This window comes from Malaya genurostris, chromosome 2, assembly GCF_030247185.1.
Source record: "Malaya genurostris strain Urasoe2022 chromosome 2, Malgen_1.1, whole genome shotgun sequence".
Taxonomy (NCBI): Eukaryota; Metazoa; Arthropoda; class Insecta; order Diptera; family Culicidae; genus Malaya; species Malaya genurostris.
Window position 1 is genome coordinate 240520569 of NC_080571.1, and position 23536 is coordinate 240544104.

General features: G+C 36.7%; 1 protein-coding gene across 4 annotated transcripts in view; it reads left to right on the plus strand.

Annotated features, from left to right (window-relative positions):
* Positions 1-369: 369 nt before the first annotated feature.
* The window catches only part of LOC131428313 (serine proteinase stubble), a 127194-nt gene continuing 104027 nt past the window's right edge, over positions 370-23536 (plus strand). For all 4 annotated transcript variants that reach the window (XM_058592174.1, XM_058592176.1, XM_058592178.1 and 1 more), the window contains exon 1: positions 370-790. The gene's annotated coding sequence lies outside the window, so the exon portion shown is untranslated. The remainder of the gene's footprint in view (positions 791-23536) is intronic.

A 23536-nucleotide genomic window follows, 5' to 3' on the forward strand; every position in this document is an offset into this window, starting at 1 on the left:
CCTCGCCCGTTCGACATGTCCAACCCAACCAGGTTGACCATTCTCGCTTGCGCTCTCTCTCGTTGGCTCCGATTGCCCTAGAAGCAGAAGCTCCGTACCGCGCCGCGCAGCGCCGGTTGATTTTACTCTCTTTCTTGCTCGGTCTGCGATCCTCGGCCGCCCGCTGCTGGCTGACGACGATCCACACAGGCAGTGTTAACACACTAGCACATAAAAACATACCTCCTTTGAATTGAATTGCAACGCTGCCGACGTCGCCACCGCCGCCGCCGCCGCCACCACTGCTGCTGCTGATGCTCTGCCACGGTCAGGTCGGCCGCCAGTGAGCACGGTTTCCATTTCCGAGTCAGTCAGTATACGTCTAACGTCTTCAGTGTCAAGGTCTCTTTCGGATCTTTCTCTCTGCGGCGGTTTGCAAGTGGAAGGTGTCTGACTGTAACCGTTTCGGACCCCAACCGTACCGTTGGACATCAGAATGCCAGTGATGCGAATGATCCGTTTCCACTAAGTGCCACAGAGTTCCCAAAAGTGCCTGAACTTGACTTTGGAAGTGACTTTATTCGTAGTGGTCTGTTGGTTTTGTTTTGCACCTGACTAGTGATTTGCAGTTACTTGTGAAGTTGTTATTGAAGTGATCTTAAGGACCAGACAGGAATGTACACTATACCATTGGATATTGAATCTTAACGCCACTGTTAGCGGATTTGCAGAAAAAAATAAACTACCAACTGTGCAAGTTATCCGGAGTGCGAGTGCTGTTTCGATCCAAATTGGGTTTCTCTGAATGCAAGTGAGTTCCGTTTTATTTTCTAATGATAGCCGTAAGATAAAAGAATCGGTACAGGATTTATCGTTGTGTGGTTGCTACAATTATCGTTCAAGTAAACGAAACAAATCCAACATCCGAGCAGCACTATGTTGGTGATGAAAAAGATGCAAAACAACTTTCAAGTGGGAATAACTGTGAACTAAATTAAAAAACCGCATTCGGCCTCGGCCTCGGCCGGATTCGGAGAAGGGGGACACTTGGCAATCCGCCGATCTATCGATGCGAGCCTAGGTACGAACATGGCCACATATAGAGGCAGGCACTGGAACAGGGTCGTCGGCTGTACGGCGGCCAGTCAGAGTGAGCACCACACAAAATATAAAGGAAACATAAAAGTCATCAAGAAACATGTTCGGACACCGTATCTTCTGCTCGTTGACTTTCTTTCCTCTCTCGAGATGGTCGGGATATTGGATGATCTTCTTGCTTCTTCTTCTTCTTCCCTCTCTCCAGCGAAAATCGACAGGGATGCTGTTGTGCTCGGAAGGAGAGAAAGAGAGAGAGAGAGAGAGAGAGAGAGAGAGAGAGAGAGAGAGAGAGAGAGAGAGAGAGAAAAAGGTGATAGACAGGGGAAGTGGCGACGGAAACGTTAACCATTAATTAAGATAAAGAAGAAATAAATTAATGTTTTGTTCCCGGAGGAAAAGGTAGCATGTTTTCGGTGGTCAGAAAATGCCGCCACGATTGTTCTGTTGTGCACTGATAATTCCAAGAAGATCATTCCCAACACGGTATGACTGGCATTCGGAAGGCTCAAATTGCAACTTGTTTACACTGTGGCAGAGTTGGTCGAGCTTTCACAGTGAAAGGGTCGATGCATTTGCTAATGAGCACTTTTAAGCATGCTGTTTTTCGGTTTACTGTTGCGCACACTTAAATACAGTTACCACGTTGGGCAGAGTTTGTAACTGTACATCTTGGTTCTCGATTTCAACATCCCGGCCAATGCGTTCTCGCTCGTACACTTATACGTACCAAACATTAAAGTAATGCTTTCAAGCTGGCTTCTGGCACAACTTTTTTTGTGCTGCTCGGGCAACTGTTTAGTGCTGGTATGATGAGCATTGCTAAACGGGCAATTCACGTGTGGTTCGAGTGTCTATTTCTTGTTGGAATAATTACAACTTCCCAATAGGAATGGAACAAAAATCACTGCCATGAGAAGAAAATAATTCTGAGTAAATTCGAGAGATCAATACAGAATCGGGCCATAATGCAATATTGGCTTACGAATAACATTTTTCCAGTTTTCATCACTTACTATGACGTTTCAATTCCGGTTGCCAGTCTATCAATCTGAATGCCCACAACTTCGCCTTCTATAACTTTGGTTTCTTCTTTAATCCGAATCCCTATACTTTTACGTAATGCCTGACAAAGCGCATCAGTTTTAAGTTTTGTTAATTTCCAGTGCATAGATTTCCGAACCGGACATGCTAGTGAAAGGATTGTCATTTTCTAGTTCCTGTGCCATTCCAACGGCTAGTCTTTCCCGAACTAGGCTCTCTTGCGAGTAAAATACATCGACCGCCATTTTTTCCGTCACGCACCATTTGTACTACTTTTCCAGCAGTACGCCGAACCACCGTCTGGCCCACTATTCTCTGCGACACGGCACAAGCTTCCAGGACATCGTCCAAACCTAGACCTCGGATGTGCGAATGAGTACCGATACGTTTAATACGAGTTTCATCGCAAATTTCGATCTTTTTTTCCATAGATACGTTTATTTCATAGGCAATATACATAAGCTTTTCTTCGCCGTGGCATCCACAATACATAGTACTTTGAACCTAATACATTCCGAATATCATATTACACACCAAAAAAAATGAATTTAACAGGTGACTTAATCTCTTATACGATGTAATTCATAAAGACCTAATTTGACATATGACGGAAAATCTCATTTGTAATGACTTAATGTTAGATGAGCTTGAATTTTACTGGTTTTGACTGTAACTTGCATTCTGCTAGCAGGCGCGACTGTATGAATTTAAATGCACATTCTATCAGCAAAGCAGATGTATGCTTCGGTGGCTCGGTCGCGACGCACTTGCGATCCAATGATTCTCGGTTCAAATCACGACGGCTGCTCTCAGTATTCTTTTTTATTATTTCAATTAATTTCATGTATGGAGATTTAGACACAATTTTAAATGTTCTTCCACGTAAATTTATATGAGCTGCGACGCTCCATTTATGTGCATCTAATAAGATGTAAAATCACAGGTTTTTTAAGTGTGTAGTATGTTGGTATTCATTAGTTAATCTAAACACTGTTTTTATCAAGCGATTTGCTAGTATAAATTACTTTAAATAAAAAACATTCATATTGTACATGATCTTATAACTATTTCTGGTTAGTTTGTATCAGTTCCTCACTTTAATTCAATATAGTATAGCTGGCTATTGGTTGAACTCATGGAAGAGAAAGGGGTCTAACATAAAATAAAATTTAAATTGGAACACCAATGGACTTAATGAAATGATAAAGTAGTTTCATGTAAGGAAGTTTACGACAAGCAAAAATGTCGCGAATTGGCACATTGGATAGTCTACCTTGGGTACGCAAGGAATTTGTTAGTTCAGATCTGACATCACGATACTCCACGCATGTCCAACCGATGATGATCAATATCGCGATAACCTTCGCCACAAGAACAATGATTAGTCTCGGAAGGTCCAATTCGAAGGAGATGTGCATCTAACGTGTAGTGATTGGACATGAGTTTGGACATCACACGAATGAAATCTCTACTCAAATCCAGTCCCTTGAACCATGCCTTAGTAGATATTTTAATAATAATTGAGTGCATCCACCGACCCAGATCATTTTTATCCCAAGAAGCTTGCCAGCTAGCAAGTGTTCTTTGGCGAGACGCGCTATAGAATTCGTTGAAAGCGATCGGTCTCTCATAAATTTCACCCTCAATAGCACCACGTTTGGCTAAACTATCGGCTCTTTCATTGCCTGGAATGGAGCAATGAGCTGGGACCCAAACTATTGTGATTTGATCATTATTATTCAATATGTCATTCAGACACTGTTTTATTTTGCCCAAGAAAAACGGTTCATTTCTGCCAGCAGCGTTTGAGCGAATGGCTTCAATTGCACTCAGACTATCTGTTCTACCTCAAATGTTATTTTTGTTTCTCACACAAGGAGTGAAACCAAAACCATAAAAGACTCAACAAGATACTTTTGGGCGAGTACCTAAGCACAATTCACAAGTGCCAACTGAACTATTGTGGATGTGATGAAACACAACTTCCCGATAGAAAAAAGCTTGGTATATGATCTGACTGCGCACTGCCGGTGCCGTCAAAATTTTTGTTTATCTCTGTGATCCAATACCGCACGAAAGAAATGATCGAACCTTTCCCAGACAAATCGAAACTCTATTTGATTCTCCAGCTGGGCAATGATATGTGAGATTTTTATTTGACTTCCATTTTTGTGCTTTCCCAATTTTTGGTCGATAGGATCTTAAGTTAACATTTATCTTCTACCATGTAGGATTTAGAAGAAAATTATTTTTTGTACCATTTTTTGCAAAAATGATAAATCGATTGTCAGCGGACTTTTTAAACTTTTCAACTTGGTGGGCAGTAAAACGGAAAACATATTCAAAATGGGCATTCCACCAAAACAGTTTGGGAACCGCTGATCTAGACTGTCTTTTGACAAGTGTCAACCTTTTTTTTACCAATTTTATTCACATGGCTATAGTCTAAAAATGACAAATCCTACAAAAAATGTGGTAGGAGTGAATAGTTGCACTATTTATGTACTATTTAATTCCACTATTTCACTGTCACCTTTTTACACTTTCTCAAAGTCACTATACTTTAATGGAGCATAACAAACGTTACAATACAGGTACGCATATTTCGGAATGTTATTTACATCCTTCTTCAGTGTATCGGTTTCATAAGTTTGTTTAAGGTAAAAATAGTGGTAGGAGTGGTTTTAACAAAATTAATCAAATTTATGAATAAAAATATTGAAAAAATTCTTCATCGACTCCCACAATGAAAAAAAAACAAGTTTAGAAATTTGAAGTCGATTTTCAAAAAAAAAAAATCTTTGATTTTGTTGAAATTTTGTTCCAAATTAATTATGTTCCCTACCTACCGACTTTCGGGGAAACGAGTAATTTGAAATAAAAATTTTCCTTGTCCAAATAGAATTTTTTTTAGTGTATTTTGATCGAAACTGAACCAATAAAAGTCATAATTATAGAGGGACGGGTATATCGTCGATGCCTTTCTCGCAGACCATCTGGGTTCGATCCCCAACCAATTCCCAACATCAGGATAACTATTGTTACCTAGCTCAGTTACAGATTGGTGACCTCTCGTTGATGGTTCTGGATCATCAGGATGCAGTTATCCACTTATTGATAGTTGCATTGTTTCGTCGTTCCTATCCGATTGGCGTTTTGATGTGAAAATATCGATAGTTAGAAATTTCGGTTGCCATGTTCCACATCAATAGCACGAACAACCTCATGGGGCTGATCAGGCGCGTTCCCAAAAAAAATGTTAATGGTTTTTATAATACCCAAGTCATCCCTACTGCGTCATCTCTAAGCGCATTTACAAAGTCAATCCATGAATCGAATTAATTGCAGGTTTAGAAGATATTTAAGTTATCCGGTTTTATCACGTGTCCGGTCTAGCCCTTGCCTTCCCTAATAATTTCTTGAGTTCAGGGGTGGTGGGAGGGGTTTTCGAACCTCTAAATCTGGCCTCGCTCTCGACAACAACAAAAAATCAAAGACAAACAGGACATTACTCGATGAAGATCCGAGTCATTTTTCCGAGATGGAATTCAAAAATTGACTGAGAGGTGGGAAAAGTAGCTACTAGCGATGCTTTTTATTTTGAAATAAATGCATTTAGGACCGCTGTTCAATTTTATGTTAGCCCCGTTCTTTTACCATAACTTCAACCAATAGCTTACGTTGAAAAATGAATTTACTGGTATAAACCTACCTAAAAAAGTTTTTGAAATAATCAACAGCTTTACAAAAACAGAGGATTCCCCGTCATGTATAGCAGCTAATTATTGTGTGGTTTTACCACAAGAAATGAATAGATTTTCCGTGATCGCAACAAATTTATTAGAATATGTTAAAATCTCCTGAAAAGGGTGTTAGATGTAATTAGTTATACCATAAGGAACTGAAACCAACTTACGTTTAGTATTTCTAATCAATTCACACGAGTCTCTTTACCGAGAAATATATTCTTGAGCTGAGCCCTATTAATTAATTCAATCATAATTCATAACTCATTTTAATCTTCATTCATATTCTTCACTTACCAATTCAATTCGTATAAACTAAACTCAACCATCAGCGTGATTAATTACTATTTGCTATCTACCAAGCTTAACTGGACTCAACCATACAGCCAGAAAAGCTTATACTATCTCCGTTTGATCGGCACTGGATACGGAAACAAATTTCTGTTCTAAACTATGCAACCGACATTTGACACTTTTACTGCCAAGATTAATTTACAACATTTGTTATGTTAGCGTTGTCGAGGGGTCTTCTGAAGGATTACAATACATTGATTTAAATAATATATTTGAGTAGGTAGGGTAAGGGTTCCCTATTTCATCTAAGCTCCTATTGCCATCTCATCCCTTCACCTCATTGCTTTGAACATGAATAATATCTTATCGTACCTGAACCAAACTGTGAAATGTTTAAAATGAATATTTAAGCTATTGTCACTCTTTTCCATGGGAAGAAATGGTTTTAAATTCTTCGGTGATCGTTTTTTTTTTTTTCATTTAAACAAACTTACTTTTCGATTTAGGACACATTTTCGTCTCAAGATCTACAGTTCGTCATGTTTCTGAATATCTACTAAACGATTCGACTCAAAACATGATCACTGTTTCGCACAATTACACTGCCATTGAATGCTGGATGACTTCATAATCAGTAATGTTCACTTGCCATTTGTTTAATTAACGATTAAAAACTTCAAAAACTACCTGACAAACAATAAAAGTCTTCAAAAATATGAGATGAAAGTTTTTCACTTAGTTCACTTGATTGCGCTTTGTGTTCTTCTCATTTGGTTTCGCAAAGTTGCCAGATTTTCTCATAATGTTACAATACAAAATTGTTTTTCTTCTTCAAATTATCATCAACAAGTTTTTTTTGTATCCGTGACATTATTTTAATTATATTATTGATATTTATATTGTAAAAAACTATTTTGGCTTCGAATACTACCAGAAAGAGCGTGTTAAATACCATTGTGGCAAATCTAGTAGCACTGGTTTCTTTTCGCTATATGTCAACATAGCGCTGTTAAGTGTGTGTGTGTTTCATCGGTTGTGCACAGAGATGCCAGATATTTTTATAGAAAATATGTATTACTTTGCAAAAAAAAGTCTATATCTGCTCTATCTGTTTTCACTAATAAAATGATGTTAAAAGATAATTCTTCATATCTGCGAAGATTTCCATTTTAACATGCGATTTGTCCGTTGATTAATAATCTTTAAAAAAAAATTACTGCAATCAAATAGTAATAGATGCTCACAGAGAAAAGTCTAATTTTACACTTCTCACTTTTTTTGAACCTGTACAAATCTGTATAACATCTGTACTCTGATTTAAATCAACGCAAAAATCGATACAATACAGATAAATCTGTCTAAATGGCATCTCCGGCTCTACATTTTGTTTTTAGAAGGGCTAATGCCTAATTTAAAAAAAATCCTTTTTTGTTTCGTTGTTAAGTTTACCAAATTTTACTGTACAGTTAAATTTTAAATTTCAAATGAAAGGTAACGAAAACGACCCACTAATTTTTAAACGTCGAAATGATTCAAAACTGGTTCCAAAAATATCGTGTGTTGTCTTATAGTTGGCATCAGGTCAGGTTTTTAAGAAAAATTTGGACAGTTTGAGCCATAGAGTGTAATAGTGCAATGTTTTGTTTTCATTGCTATCGCCATTACTAACTAATAGGATGAATAAAAGACCAACGATAGGATGTATAAAAATCCTTTGAGATGGAGTTAGGAGCAGAGTAGTAAACATATCAGAAGTGTTTTTAGCTAGTTTTTTGAACATTATTTTAATTTCCAAGGAATGTGAATCAATTCTCCATGTGAAGCAAGGCGAATTAGGCAGAAATATAAAAAAATCATGGTGATTTTAGTGGCTAAATCCGGTTTTTAAGGTAACGTTCTTACAAATGAGATGAAATAGGGAGCCCTTACCCTATAATAAAGGCATATTATGATATTAAAAAAATAATGCGATATATTTTTTTAAATTCAAGTCGTTGTGACTATATCGAATTAAATAAGTTAAGGGTCCTATGTAAAAGTGATGCTAGTGCGAAGGAAAACTTATGTAAACTGACTTATGAAATAAACGTATTTATGAACAAAAAAAACTAGCCTATTAGTTTTATAGAAATCGGAACCCAAACAGGTGGTCGGATCTGAATGAAATTCAGGATTTTTCCATCAAGTCCAAGGAAGTTTTATTTGAATTTAAGTTTTTAGAAATCGTTTCAGTCATTTCTGAAGAAAGTGAATGCATTTTTACTTTACATAATCAGCAGTAATCCCAGTTTTGAAAATTGGAATCTGAATAAATTCAGAAGTTTTGTATGCGGCCAGAAGACTTTTTGTTTAAGGCTAAGTATGTGAAAATCGGAGATTTTTTTTTTATCTCAACGAACCGATCCGGGCCTCGGTTCAGAAGTCGGGTTTTCACAATGATTGCATAGCTTTTCTTTAGGGTAGACTGTGCTTAGCTTTTTCATATGAGTAACTTACTCTTAAAATTTGAAAGAAGTTACCAATATTAGAAAGCTTAAGATAATACAACAAATTATTTAAAGATAGTACATTTTCGTGTTTGGCCTCCATGTATTAATATATTATATGCAAGAAACTGTGACAGAGGCTATGATTAGGGGGGTCTGGGAAAAACTGAGAAGCTATTGACTCACTGTTATAGACTTGAAACAAAAAACACATGAAGCACAACTTGAGACAAATAACGTTTCAACATGCAGTTTTCTTACTCAACAGGTATCTTCTTCTGAGGAGTTCACTTCAAATATTTGCGCTGAGAGCATTTACTGTTCAAGCTAGTTTTGTAGGAAGGCGAAACCCGGAGGGTACACTCAATCATACAATTATTTAACTCCAATATTTAACACACTTAAACGCAGGGAGAAGATGTACGATTAATGAGCAATTTGATTGTAATTGCTTAGTCCGGGTGAAAGTGAAATTTTGGGTACGTGCCGCGGTGTATTTCCATGACACCACCGTGTTTAATGTTGGCATTGGAGTGCATTTTTGATACAATACCGGCTTGTAACAGTAGCAGTAGCGAAATCATACGAAGGCGGAACAGAAAAGAAATCGGAAGTACCTGTTTACTACGAAACCGATTGTTGGACGAGAAAACCTTTCAAATGACGATTGTCGAAATGGGAATCGTAGATAAAATCTTGGAAAAGCAGAAAATACGATTGCCACAGTTTACAGAGAAAAATGGCATCATCCAAATTCAGGCGAATAATTCCAAACGGGTTCTTTGAACTGACCGAGCTGAGTGTGCATTGAACCCGATCTACACTCCGGTAACGATCATCTTCGCAAGATCCGCCAGTTTCGGAATTCTTTCCGTTGATCCACTTCCAAGAATGTAGGTCAGTTGGCAAAGTGTTCACACCCACATCATCGGCATCGGCAGATCCAGTAGCGGCGGCCGGCGGGTGGTTCTGAAAACGTGCGCCTCACCCGCCGATCAAACAGCGGACGCGCATCTGAACAAAGAAAAATAAACGCTAAACTCTGACACCAGAAGAGAAAGCGAAAGACACGTTTATTCAAATATGATGCCTAGCACCTAGAGATATGCGAGAAAAAAAGGTGCCGTGAAGGAGTCTGTTGGTTGTTTCAATTTCACTGTTGGACCACGCTTCACGGCCTAGTCTGAGTGCTTAGCAGGTTCGAATTTCACCCACGGAAAATGAAAGACAATGAACCCCCTTCTATGTTCAATTCGTTCACTAGTTCAGTGAGCTCTGGATTGAAATCGGACAGGTTTTGTGGATCGGACAACGACCAGCACTGCTGACTGGGTTAAGCAAATCTTCACCCGCGCCTTCGTCTGCCTGCCTGCCTGGTCCGCCGATGCCACCACCGACGCATGATCGTGTTCAATAATGGACCAAACAGGTTTCATTATATTTCAGGAATGGTTTCGGAATTCTGGTTCTAGACTGACGGTGAGGTCGACCAACTTGCGTGAAGGTCGACCGAAGGCAACACTTTCGATTTTCTCTCGATTTATGTAATTGATGGGTGATTAGGAATGTACGGGGTTAGTTTCTTTTCAACCTTCGATTCCACAGCCGATGCGGAGGACTACAGCGAAAAGGGAATTTCGATAGAAGTTCAACTGTAAGTGGGCGGTAGGCGTTTTGAATGAATGAGAAACTGCTGTTTTGGTAAATGGGTGTCCGTTTTAACACTATATCTTTAGAGCGGAGCATGACAGAAAAAAAAATTAGAAAATCAAATCCGAATTTTCCCAGCACAAAATGCAACCTTTTAGGTGTCTTTTGAGTTTTCTGATTGATACAAAATGATTATTTTCATTACAGTCTCACGAGGTATTTTATAAGAGTTCGACGGACTGACATAAAGAACAATGCAGTCTGTTGTTTGAAAGGTTTTTTGTTCGATTTTTGCTACATAAATACAACTGCTGAGAAATACTTCATGGTCGACTTGTCGCACCCTCATTACTGTAAATATTTTCTGACACAAGGAACTTGTTGCATACAATTCAAGCAAAGCTCGCTTTTTCGATCACTTAAACCGCCCAAATATATTTCGGAGAAGGAAATGCATTTTCTTCACATTTTGAAAATTTTGCAAAATTCGGAAATTTTTAACTAGCTTTGACAATTTTTCACGCTGCCTGCGCTACGCTGATCCCAAGATAGTGTCATAAAGTGTTTTTTGAATCGAGGTGGGAATGATCACATGCTTAAAGCCTCTATAATCACAATAAAAAATCCTTCCTAATCCACCTAGTGGTGTGATAATGTCTTTCTCTGGACTTTTAAATAGTTTCATTGAAACATTTGTCAGATTCTATCTTCGACTTTCAAATAAGTTTTTTTTCGTTCATAGAGGCTTTAACCTCAAGATCATTCACCTCGTCGGGCCGGAAAAACTTTCTGACCCTATTTGCGGGGTTGGGAAACGTCCCCAGACGGGCTGCGTGAAAGACATCGAAATAGATTCTTTTATCTCCAAGAAATTTTGTTGCATTAAAAAACACTTTGATTCATCCGTAACGTCACATATAACAATACATCGCTCGAAAGGGAAATGATAGCCATAACACTTCGAAACTTGATTGACATTGTTAGGTTTTAAATAAGCCTAAGTTTATCGAAATTTGTTGAGTCATCTTCGAGAAAATTCAGCCCATAAAAAAAGTGCGGTTAGTCGCTTACGTCACTAATGCCATTAAAGACTGTCCCAGAAAGTATGGACGCACTTTGATTTCGCTGTAAATAATTCATAAGTGTTAGATATTCAAATTTTATTCGATATACTGATAATATTAGACTACAACAACAGAATATTATTCTCAACATTTGCTACTTAGCCATTGTAGACAAGCTGGCGCACCTTCTTGCGAACGTTCCTCATTAAATTCCGTACAGACTTCTTGGCGACAAGTTTTGACACTTTTTTCCAATCTTTTTCGAACTGTTGAATGGTTTCGGCTGCCGAGACATGTTTCCAAAGACGTGCCTTCGTTAATGCCCAAAATTCCTCAATTGGTCGAAGTTGTGTGCAATTTGGTGGATACATGTCTTTTGGGACGAAAGTGCCATTTTTGGTAGTATTAAATTCTACCGTTGATTTCGAGTAGTGGCAAGAAGCAAGATCTTGCCAGAACACAACAGGATCCTTGTGGCTTCGAATCATGGGTAAAAGTCGTTTTTGTAAACATTCCTTGATGTATATTTCACTGTTCATTGAAGCAGTGGTGATGAAGGGTTTCGAAATCTTACTGCAGCTACAAATTGCTTGCCAGACCATAACTTTCTTACCAAATTTTTCGACTTCAATCGATGTCTCGGACTGGTTTGACACTTGCCCTTCTCTCACCGTAAAATATTGTGATCCCGGCAAGGATTTGTAATCGAGTTTCACATAGGTTTCGTCGTCCATGATTATGCAGTTCAAATTTCCAGCAAGAATCGTATTGTACAGCTTTCGAACCCTCGGCTTGATCGATGCTTCGTGTTCGGACTACGTTTTAGTTCTTTCTGCTGCTTATAGGTTCGAAGATTCAAGCGTTCTTTAGCACGAAGAATATTTGACTTCGAAGTGCCTACTTTTTTGGCCACATCTCGAACTGAAACCTCCTTCTTTTGCTCGAACGCCTTCATTATACGTTTATCCAACTGAGGGTTAGCAGGACATTTTTTTCGACCCGTTTTTGGTTTATCCTCAAAAGTGTTATCCTCATCGAACTTCCTGATTGCATTTCGCACGGCTTTTTCACTTACTCCTTCCATTTTTGCTATCTTTCTCTGTGACAGTTCGCGTTCTGTGCACCATTTGTTCACAATTTTTAGACGTTGTTCTGCTGAAAATCCACGCATTTCGAAACAAACTAATGAAAACGAATAAACAACTGCACAAGTGGTTAGAGAAGTGTGTAAACAACAGGACGCAGCCATAAAAATTGACAGATTCTGAACCATTGCGAAATGGCAGCGGTTTTTGAATGCGTCCAAACTTTCTGGGACAGTCTTTATATGCCTGGAACCAGTAGTGACAGCCATTTGATCTTCGAGTTTAATCCATAATTCTGAAGTAGCTTTCAAAAAAGCCTAGACTTCGGCTAACTCACTTCTTGGAAAATCGAACGGTAAAAAACAACGCGTCACTTATATCATTATATCTCCAACCGAATATAAAGCGATAACAAACTAATATCAAAGTCATGGTTTACTTTCTATCATTGCGTATTTAGACATTATTTTATTAATGAAACGGCAAAATAATCCTTTAATTTGTTTTGTTAGTATTCCGCAAATTTGGGGATAATATAATCCAAATTTTGATGGCTTCTAGAGTGGTTTTAGAAAGTTTTCTTGAATTTAGTAAAAATGCAAGAAAAAACTAAAATTTTGTGCGGCATAAAAAAAATTTTGGATTATAAAATGTACGAATTTAGTGAAATATTTTCCATCGATTTATTTTATCATTCATTTGGTATGCACCAACAATAGAAAAATATCTGTCGAACCCGTTAATTGTGTTCCCTAAGAGATAATTTAGATGCGTTTCAATTTTAGTCACTGTGTTCTACATTTCAATGTTTCTGTGCTATTATTATAATACTAGAAATACCTCAATAAGATATTACTCTGCTCATGCGGGTGGCAATTTTAAGTATTTGATTTAGCAATTTTAGCTTTTAACTCTACCTCACGAATATCACTTTAAGCTCTTTTTCTAGTCGGAGACAAGTGCATAATAAGGTATACTTTAACTATTCTCTTCTGATCGGGCTTAAAGGGGCGGGTAGGGTCTAACACTTTTGAAAAATCATTTATTATTTTATTTGTATTTTCTTATAGTAAAACATTTCAAGAATATTCTGTGAAATTTTCAACTCTATCGGAACAAAACTCTGGGAATTATGGGCCTTTACTTCTGCTTATATTATACTGCGAAGAAGTAAGAGCTCGGCACACAGGCCCAAGATTCCTACTTCATTTGACTTATAAACTTGACAAAACATTTTTGTAATGTTTCATTATAACATAATGCAAAAGAAAAAACACGATTTTTTGAAAATATTAGATCCTACGGGCTCATTAGAATATTAAATTGTTTCCATTGATTCTCTAGATAAAAAACTTCAAACGCGTTTTTCTCGAAAGCAAGTTTTGAAAGTCCGTGTCCATCGTCATTCAAAATCTACTGCAATATTTTTTTCAAATTTTGCAAACACTTTCTACATATAAAAAACCAGACCCCAACTTTTTCCTTTTCGATGATTGTTATATTGGAGAGGATTTACTTTGTTGAATGATAATTCTTTGTTGAACGATAATTCTAAAAAAATCGCAAAAATTAGGATTTTTTCATTGCTTAGACCCAACGCCCCCCTTAACCAGAGGTGACAGCCATTTGAGCTTCAAACTTGAAAAATTGTACAATAGTAGCTTTTAAATGAACCTAAGTTTGTTGAAATCGGTTAAGTTATCTTCGAGAAAATTGAACAGTAAAACTATCTTTGAAAAATTGTATTTAGTTCAGATCAACAATTTAATGAATGTTCGGGTTTTTCGAAAAGAGTTTCGCCTTTCTCCTGCTCCGGAGACTTTACACGATGTTGCTAGCTAAATCGTGTTGCATTGTGTAGGATGACGCAACTTACGTCGACTTGCTGGGCAAGTAGGTGTGTCAATTGTCAAGTGAAACCTCGATTTTCTGGAGTATGTTTAAAAGAAGAAATCATCAAAATTTGCAGAAAAAATTCCTGATCAAACAGACGATTTGCGGATGTGGTGAAATAAGCAATCATTCGTACAAATTTTCAGAGCCATTTTCATCAGATTGATATTGAAATGTTGAAAAACATTTTTTTTTATATTTTTCAATATGACTTTGACAGTAACAGTATGTATACATAATAAAACCTGTTTTTATCCATCTAGGGGTATGATGATACCTTTCTCCCTAACATTTCATGAGAAATCGATACCAGCTGCATATTGGAGTTTTTGACAATCCATTTCCAGAGCTAGAATCCGGAGTTTGTCATAGTCATAAAAAGATTTTATGGTCATCACATATCCAGGCCTACAAGTTCAAATGTTTTTAAAATCTGCTTTGAAAATTTCGTGCATTTCTTTATTTTGAATTATAAGACGGTTAGACATTTTCACCATATAAAAAGTTCAGCATAAAATATTTTCCTTTCAAATGTTGATTTTAGCGACAGAGACTTTGTTTGAAATAAAGCTGGTTGATTTACTTTTCATTTACTATTTCGGTTGAGTTGATTAAACTCATATGAAACCAAACGAAAACCTATGCTCCTGTTACTGCTGTGTATAAAATTCACGTTGAATGGATAGTAATACTTTTCAAGCAGCATAATAAAACATGCTTTGATTGGATTTTTTTTCTATTATTATTATCAATATAATCATTTCTAATCACAGCATTTATGTAAATATAATTTACTGTTTTTATTGACAATATTACCACACACTAAACTACATTTGGCATTTTTTTCATCTTTTGACGAGTTTGGAACAGCCGAACTATCAAACACTCTCATTCTACTGAGTACAAATAAACAAAACCAGCGCTGAAAACAAAAACGGCATTATTGGTGTGTGCGAAGTAGATCAAAGCACGCTGTGCGCATCGATCGTAAAGGCGCCTTTGTGTTTTCTTCTTCGATACCAATTCGTACCAATAAATCATTGCTGCGAAATCGAAGTTAATGACGTTTTTGAACTATCAAGATGAACTTCAATATCAGGCTAGCAAACTATATGACCTTTTGTTTGAGTTTAAGTCTGTGAGAATCTATTCAGTCATCTCTGTGAGAATTGAGTGACATTATATGTTACATACACACAGGCATACATACACACCTTAAAACACACATGAACACACATTAATACACATATACACACATTCATAAAATCAATTTTTGTAGTATTTTTTTTGATTTCTTTTTTGATACAATTTATCAAACTAAACTAATCTACAAATATTCAAACTTCATATTTGTGATTCGATGGAAGCGGAACCGTTATACCGAATATTACCAGTAAAATTGTACCAGCTTTTTTATAGAATAATGTAAAAAAGAATTACCGATTGTTTCATGTTCTTGTTATGAACGGAATATTATTTGTAAAATAAGAAAACTTGACAATTGACTGCATAAAATAGTTTTTTACGGTAATATTTTCTATTTGGCCATTATCATTTCTATTTTGCGGTGAGTATCATTACGTTTATTTTGTCGTTTCCTTTACTATGGGGCGCCTTTTCAAAATTTACCCCGTACAAGAATGGGTAGAACTTAATTTTGAATATCTCTTGTTGTATTTAACCTAACAACACAATTTTTTCTACAAGCTATTAGAAATATGATTATTAATTTGTGATTAAATTTTCAACAGTGTGAGATAACCATAAATAACTTTAAAAAAAGCTTTTTATAACTTTTGTAAACATTGGGGAAAACTCATTACGTTTGATTGTCTTTTTCGCACAGGGACGATAGTTTTGAGGTAATCTCAGACGAAGCGAGTACTCAGCAGCAGTCAAAACTGATGTGCCATCTGTGTGGTATAAAACCTAAAACGAACAGCTTGCGCTATCATTCACTTGTAAAGCCTCATTTAAATTGTATGTTGAAACTGATTTTTAATCCGAATCCACATGAATCTTTAACTTGTTTGTTTTAGAATGTAGTTTTGGAATTCAGTTTCAGTTCCATAATACGCGTTCAAAAGTTGAAACTTAGACTACGAAACTGAATCCTAACTATAGATTTTGGAGCTAGATTTTTGGAACTGGTTCGTTGACTAGATTTGGAACTAACTTTTTGTCACTTAATTTAAGTTCAGAACTCATCCAGAATTCTCAATCTGGAAGTAAAATTCAGAATTCCGAAGCAAAACAATGATATGAGTTCTAAATCTGGATTTTGGAACCAGAATTTTAAAACTGACTTTAAAACCAGAATTTAATGCCTGATTGTAGTTTCTGAGTTCATTACCCTTATTTAGATTAAGCATGCTGGAATTGAATTCAGGAACTTGGCTACTGGATTATGTGATTATTTTTTCGGTACTATTGTGAAACTAAACAGCGACAGGTTGCACAATCTTTCTCAACATATCTAATATAAACAACGATTCTGTAACAATTGTACATCTTCTTCAAAATTCATCAAGTTACATTTGTTTTTTAGATATGTATTTCGCTTGTCAGCGTATGGCAGCACAAAGGATCAATTCTGGTTTGTGTTGATTTAGCATCCTGTCACTACGCGTTCCAAGCTCCAAGAGTTGGAGGGGTACCACGTCAATGGAGTGAATTTTCTACCAAAAGATATGAGCCCATCAATGGCAGATGTGGGCATTCGTAATGGGAGACGAAATTAAAAGAAACACATTTGGTAAACATGAATCATTCATTTCCTTAGAAATCGATATAATCGGTTTAATTTAGATGAATAAATATGTGTGTGCCATTTTTATCAAATATACTCTTTAAACCTAGGTGCTCAATCCACCTATTGATGTGATAATATCTTTCATTTGTTATCAATACACGTCACTTATGACATTATATCTTCGGAACCGTCATTCACTCTTGAAGTATATTCTTATATTAGCTTAGCCATCTCTGGCAAAATTGAGCGGTAGAACAACAACGCATTTTGTCGGTTACGTTACTTATACCATTATATCTCTACAACCAGAAGTAATCTTCGAACTTTATCAAGAGCTTTTAAACGAGCCTAAATTTGATGGAATCGGTTTGGCCATCTCTGGAAAAATTGAGCGGTGAAAAATCGTTGAAAGCTGTACACACAGGTCTCGTTAGAATAAAAGTGCTCACAGAAAAACTAAAACATTGAAATCATAAACTTCAATTGACCCAGATGGCAATACTGCCATCATATTCACAATATGAGCGAATTCATTATGTGCTTCTCTAAAACTAATTTTCAATCTAAAGCACAGGTTTACATAGGCCTCGAGGCAGCCACTAAATGGCTTAGATCAAATATTTTCTCGAATCTATCGGATGTGTTTCAAGGTAGCAACCTTGGACATACGCTATTCTTCCTGTTTTACAATAACATGTGTTTTGCCCTGCCACCAGGATGTAAGTTGCTTATCATTCGATCAGAAGAGGACTGCACTGTCTTACAGCAAGAACTGAATATTTTCAGCGACTGTGGTATGCACAATAAATGGAAGCTTCTGATATCGAAATATTCTGTTATTTCCGGGGAAATTGTTATACCATTTAAACTACCCTGCATATGAAAACAAATGAAGAGATAGTCCAATTAATTAGATGAACCAAGCATGCTTCGCTGTACTTGGTCACCACGGTATTCACTTGCAGTCCTATATCTACGGAAACAAGTTCAACAGAACACACACACTGATCACAAGTCTATTTTTTCCGTTCTACTTTGTCGACGGATTGCAAGCATGGTTTGCTTGTTTGTTACGGGTAACCTGATCTATGCTGCTTTCCCACAGAGGCAGTCGGTAAAAACATTAAATGCAAAAACCAGATAAAAACTTTATTTTGGTAGAACCTGTGATTTTTTTAAACAATTTTGAACAATTTCAAACAACTTTTGCATTGCAAAATCCGTGTCCGGTTTTTGCATATGAAACTTCTTAAACGGGGTTTTGGCACTTACCCGATTTTTGCTTTCAGTCATTTAGATGTTTTTCAGAGCTCAATACTTCCATGCAATAGTTAATAGGAATCTCGGAATTTATCTTTAAAATAGCCAAATAGTTCAATTGATCTTCTACTTTATATGAAATATGTCCAGAGATTGAATTATTGAAAAATTATTGATGAGTCAAATTGACACCCTAAATATTTTTTTCGAGTTATTCTTTATGCATTATTTAAAAGTTTGAGATCTTGGAACTTTTCAAGATTTGACTATCAATGTACTGACTATGGACAAAATGGACCCATAGAGGAAATGCGTAATAATTTTAACAGTATCTGTAAATGTCTTGATCTTTCCATTTCATTTGATGTTTTGAAGATAAACTAGGCTGATTAAAGTAGTGCATAAGTGAGGATGCGAGGGTTTTTTACGGGACTAGACCAGGTCTATGCAATTAACGAACAAAGCGTACTACTAAGCTTGTGGGTTAATCCCATGATTAACAGGATTAATTCTCAAAAGAAGAATACAAAGCTGCACATGAGCCTGTTACTCAAAACATTTCACGAAAAAACCATCGTCAGGCAGCCTATCTTTTAATGCTTCGCCATATCGGAACAAGTTAACGTTTGTTCACAGGAAACCAAAAACCGGTGAGCACTCTTTTACTGTTACTTCAATGGTACATTGTTTTAATTCTTTTCATTTTCGATGCATACTGTCATCAAATTTTTCATCTGCGATTAATGTTTCCAAAGTTTGTGTTTGTTGGCCTCTTCTAATCGATGGAAACCCTGCACTTTACGGTGAGCTTCAACGACAGCCACGCGAAAGTGACTGTGAGGAATAATGATCCCACTCAGTTGTGTGAAGGAGCATTGTGTTTGAAGGAAAGTGTGAAATGCTGCGCTGTTGATAGAGGCGTGAAGTGGTGACGAACAACGCCGCTCGATGAGGTGTACTGAAAAGGTCTCAAAAGTGATTAGCTGGAGAAAGTGAATTCATCAACCGGTATTCTTAAGCCGTTCGCTCGTTGTTCGCAAGCTTAGCTGTTTGTCTGTAACCTCAAATATGGTGTAATTAATAACATGCAGAATTTGTAGTCGTTATCAACTCTTTCGTTTCTCCGTTTTTGTAGTTTGGTCATGTTCATTCGACGAGATGTGAATGAAATTGTATAGAAACATATAACAATTATAAATTTGGAATCCAAACTAAATGAATTTTAGAAATTCTGTATGCTCATGTACTTGTCTTCTAAGACTCCTGTTGCGAGCATATGACGAATATTGGTTCTGTCAGGAAATAAATTTACATATACCTTTAAAGTTCCAACAAAAGTTGAACTATTTCTAGATCGAAGTCAGACCTCTATCACAATAATGTTGGCTTATTATAGCACTATGAACTCTCCTACCAACAATCGACATGAGACGTAAACAAGCAACGAAGCAGATTTCCATTTTTTGACGTGAATCGCATTACTTTACGATGGGTCGCCTTTCAAAAATTCGTCCTGTTCAAGAAAAAGTAGAACTCAACAGTAAATATCTCGAGTTGTACTAAACGCTTCAACATAATTCTATCTCCATGCCATCAAATATATGATCAGAACTTTAGACCACTAGCTTCTATCCGAGGACATTGTTCGGCCAATTAAACAGGCCTGCATAAACACATGAAGAAACTTCTAGGAGAACCGAGCATGCTTTGCTGTGCTTGGGCGCCATGGCGTGGAGAAAGAAAAGTAAAACGGTAAACCATGGAATCCTGAACTTAATTTAAGGTTTAGAATTTAGTTTCAGAACGCATTTTCAGAATTTATTTCCAGAATACAGGCTCAAAAGTTAAAATTAAGACTCTGGAACTACATCATATTTTCAGATTCTGGGATTATATTTTTGTGATCTGGTTTTTTCACTAGAACTGGAACTGAATTTAGTGCCTAATATAAGTTCGGAATTTGTGTACAGATATCTGATTTAGGAATTCAACTTCAGGTTTCTGAAAATACATTCAAAATATCAAATGTTGATCTGGAACAAAATTTTACATTTGAACTCCGAACCAGAATTCTTCTGAATTCTGAATTGACTTCTGAACCATAATTCAATTCCTAATTTCAGTTTCAGAATTCAGGTTCAGTATTGAAAGCTTACATGCAGGAGTTAAATTCGAAACTTGGGCTCAGAAACTGAATTTAGTTTCATAATTCAGGTTTGAAATTCAAGTTTAGAACTAAGTTCTATAATTAAATTAAATTAAATGAGTTAAGTTCCGGAATTCTAGATCTAAATTAATGAATTCATGAACCTGATTTTTGCAAATGAATTCTATGCCAGTTCGAGGTTCCGCATTTAGCTCTTTACTTCTGTTCCAGTTGCTGAATGTTCCGAATTCAGGATCGGGTAAAGATAAATAAATGATGCAAAAAGTATAATTTTCACAAATCATTCCTTTTTGGGTCCCTTAAATTATTAATTCAAACGTATAGTTATACTTTTTCTGTACTGAGTATGTAAATCGACAAAAAAAATTTAAATCCACCTGGTGGTGTGGATATTTCACAAGAAATCGTTGCAAGTTTATATTGGACATTTTGAATAGCTGTTTCCGGAACCGAAATCGGAATTTTACAATCTACTTCGAAAGTTTTGTACTACTTTGTGTCGTCAACTAACTTTGATAATTCATTATCCTGTCTTTGCCTCAGCACCGTGTTCAACAAAAATCACACACCGGTAACAGACATTCGTGCCTTTGCTGTGATTCTGTTTCCTTCAAAACGATTGAAAACTCGGGCTCATGTGTGCTCGGTGCCGATAGTCTTGCTTGTGTTTTTAAAATCGAGCTTGTTTGAAATTGTTTTTCGTTTTCTTTATCGTGGGTACGAAATTGAGCACCACACTCAACGTGCTTTGTTCGTAGAGCCGGTGTAGTGTTTTCTTCTTCCGCACCACCGAATGTACGTACCAGTGCGCTTTATAAGACAGTTTAAATGAGACGGCTCATCATCTCAAGATTCCGGAACCGGAAGTCAGTTGCGGATGACAATCAGGAGTTATGTATGAAATTATATGACCTTTTACTTGAACCTAAGATTGTAAAAATCGGCCAAGCTGAGAAAAGTGAGTTCGTTCCACTTTAGAGTTCGTGCTTTCGGAACCGGAAACTGAGGACTGGTATAGCCAGAATGGATACGTTCGGCCGTCAATTGACAATTGGGCCTCCACAACCCATTTCCCGTGTTTTGCGTAATTCCTTTTTATTACTGAATGTTCAACGCTCTTCATCCTGTTATTCGGACCCAAATAAAACTCAGAAAGTCGGACCCAGAATAAACTCCCAGTGAGTGAATCTTAAATGACTTTTTGGAAAACAAGTTCCAAAAATTCATGAATCCAAATCAGTCCTAAATTCTATCTGTTTCTGTAATTGCTTCATTTGGAACGAACTTTTTTTTCGATTCAGTGTCTTAATTAATGGGTGTTATAAATATGTTTACTATCGGATTTATTTTGAGCGAAACGATCGCCGAAATCCGACTCTCTCAAACTCGAGCCCAGTAAACCTTACCAGTAAGAACTCTCACTCCAGGGGACCCGCATCCGACCGTAGAATGAATCGATTTTCAATCATGGTACCGTTAATGGAAACAACCGTTTTTTTTTTCTATGCCCGCCACTCGCCTTCGCGGCGCAGCGGGGCTTTCTTGCTGCTGTTTGCTGATCGGCTCTTTTTCGTTGTATTGTTTTTAATATCCATATGCTTTGCTACCGACCATGTAGTGTAATTATAAATTCCAACGCTCATGGAAACGATCGCTTCATGGTGCAACATGTATACTAGCGAATCGAAAGCAAACATTTCCCCGGAGCGGGTGTTCTGACGACACCCGATCCGGGCCAGGGCAGGTAAAATCTTGGGAGCTAGTGCTCTAGGCTGAGCGAGTCTTTATTATTTTTTTTTAATACACAGCCAGGTGAAATGAGACTAATGAGTTACGTGCGCAGAACTGCTGCGCTAAATGGAAGAAAGGTTTAAACATATTCAAGCTTGAAGCGCGAGGGCACCTGTTTGAGGAATGGAGGCACGGCCGCTCCATAATTGCACAAATATCTGGTAATTTGCGATCACTTACAGCAAGGAGAACAGGTGGCTCCGGTTCGGATGACGATACACGGCGGAATCGGGGTCATAATTGTTATTAATACAGTGCAACTGGAAACTGGTGGTGAATTTAAAACTGATTTAACTGCTCTGATGGTCTGCAAAACAAGGAGGGAAATGAGTCTATCTAGCGACTAATAGGCTCGGGACATTATCACTATACAGTCACATTATTTGAAAAAAAAAATGGTTTTGAGCTGCTGTATGAATAATGAAAATAGTTACAAATGGTAACATTTATTAAAAAAGATGTTACCCAAACTATCCTTCAGGAAGTTATATTGTAGAGAAGATAGGTTTCGAATTTCTCACTTGTGAGCCATCACATTTGGTAGCTTTAAGAGATTTAAAAATCCAATAATAGAAATTTACAAGTTTATTATACTATTTTAATATATTTTCAAATATTGATTATTCGGCTCTTTTACTTAAAAACTTTGTATAAATTTCGTTTTCGTATCTGTTTATACAATTTTTAAAAACAATTCATTTTTATTTACGTTTCGTCTTAGACTCGTCAGTTTGAGTTGCTCTGTACTGACGAGTCTATGATGAAACGTAAAGAAAAGTAAAAACGGTTATGTGCCCTAAGAACAAACCTAGGTTAACCCCTAAATGATAAGAACAATTGATTTTTTGATTGTATGTTTTGTAATTTCTGACCTTTTCAAAATCTGGAAAAATGTTATTATAAAATGCAACATCGTAAAATTGAAACTTAAATCAGTGGTACCCAAACTTTGATAGTCGAATACCTACTTTAGGTACATAATTTTTTCCACTACTCACCAAGTTAAAATAATTTAAGATTTTGGATTGATTAATCAACAGTTTGACTATTCTGAGGAAGAAATGTTGAATAGCATAGGTTTTTTCAATACTAGAAAGTTAAAATATTTTGTTAGTTCTATATCCCATTAAGCAAACATTGGGTAAGAAAAATTGACGACAACAGTAACTCATCAAAATCTAACATATCTTTGCCCAGCCCGAAAACATTCAAATGTTTTGTATAATACAA